This window comes from Trichechus manatus, unplaced genomic scaffold, assembly GCF_000243295.1.
Source record: "Trichechus manatus latirostris isolate Lorelei unplaced genomic scaffold, TriManLat1.0 scaffold00052, whole genome shotgun sequence".
NCBI classification, from domain to species: Eukaryota; Metazoa; Chordata; class Mammalia; order Sirenia; family Trichechidae; genus Trichechus; species Trichechus manatus.
Genome location: NW_004443988.1, coordinates 5,937,242 through 5,938,769, shown reverse-complemented (window position 1 = coordinate 5,938,769; position 1,528 = coordinate 5,937,242). Strand labels below are relative to the sequence as shown.

General features: G+C 35.7%; 1 protein-coding gene and 1 long non-coding RNA gene across 2 annotated transcripts in view; both read right to left on the bottom strand.

Annotated features, from left to right (window-relative positions):
- RAB10 (RAB10, member RAS oncogene family) overlaps positions 1-1,528 on the bottom strand; it is a 112,756-nt gene that overhangs the window by 99,083 nt on the left and 12,145 nt on the right. The gene's annotated exons all lie outside the window — the stretch shown is intronic.
- Positions 309-1,528, bottom strand: part of LOC111820809 (uncharacterized) — a 2,319-nt gene continuing 1,099 nt past the window's right edge. The window contains exon 2 of the long non-coding RNA XR_002824317.1: positions 309-363. This is a non-coding gene — a long non-coding RNA (uncharacterized LOC111820809). The remainder of the gene's footprint in view (positions 364-1,528) is intronic.

Genomic DNA, 1,528 nt, shown 5'->3' with positions numbered 1-1,528 from the left:
AGGTTGAGAAGTTAGAGGGTTGATATGTTGTGGGGTTGTTAACCAATGTCATAAAACAACATGTGTACTACTGTTTCACGAGAAACTATTTGTTCCATAAGCCTTCACCTGAAGTACAATTAAAAAATAAAATAAAATAAAAAAAGAATTATGAGAGAGAAAAAAAATCAGTCAGTAAGGCACTAAAAAAAGACCATGTGCTATAACTGGCTTTAATTTATGGGATTTGTTCATGTATAATTTGTTTATTTTGAGTCTGGATGTATTCGGAGATTGATGGAAAAGACTATCTCTAGATAAGTATGATGTTACTAACCTGGCTGTTTAAAATTTTACATCTTTCTTGAGGTACAGCAACCACAACTATGTAAGACAAGAAAACAGAAAAATAGGCTATCTTAAAAAGCATAAAGCTTGTAGTTTCTATAATACCAAGTGTATTAAAAGAGCAGAAAAGGAATTGAAAATCAGATTCTAACTTCGGGTGCTAAGAATGTTATGACATTTAAAGTCATGACACGTTTTCCAGAATCTCCCACTACACCTGAAACTACAACGGCAGGCATCAAGTTCCCACTACTCACTATTGCATCTCTAGTGCTTAGTTTAAGTGCTACCTGAAATTGTAAAAACTAATTTTCTTCCCTTAAATAAATGACAAATGCATGGGCCTACAGCTTAATTTCCTAGTTTTTTTTTTTTTTTTAATTAATACATTCACCACAAAATACACATCTTTAATTTGATTTGAATCAGACATCACATCATACTTAAACTCCTCTGAGAGACCTAAGACCAAACGTGGCAAAATGTTGACAACTGGTAAATCTAGAGAAAGCCTATAAGAGGTTTCATTGTAACAATTTACTTAAATTCTTCTGTAGGTTTCAAATATTTCAAAATAAAAAAGTTGGGAAAAGTTTTAAAAACTCTTAATCACTTAGGCAAAAAGTTGATGTTTGAACAATTACTTTGATATTTACATTTTACAGTACTCTTTAAGGTGCTGTGGTAGCACCATGGTTAAGCCCTCAGGTGCTAATGAGGAGGTCGGCAGCAGCTGCATCAGAGAAAGGACACAGGATGTGCTCCCGTAAAGCTTACAGCCTAGGAAACCTCATGGGGCAGTTCTACTCTGTCATGTAGGGTCGCTATGAGTTGGAATCGACTCGACAGCACACAACAACAGGACCCTTACCCACTTACCGTGCTAAATATATTCCCACACACTAATCTAGGGAAAAAGACACCATTCAACTAATGTCTAATTTACGGAAGGCAAAGGCATTTTTTGGAAGACTAAGAATATATTAAAAGGGTTTCAAAATACATAAAACAAACTCTAACAGCTCTGAAGAGAGAGATTGACAGCTACACAATAGTAGTAGGAGACTTCAACACACCACTTTCGGTGAAGGACAGAACATCCAGAAAGAAGCTCAACAAAGACACAGAAGAGCTAAATGCTACAATCAACCAACTTGATCTCACAGACATATACCGAACACTCCACCCAACAGCAGCCAAG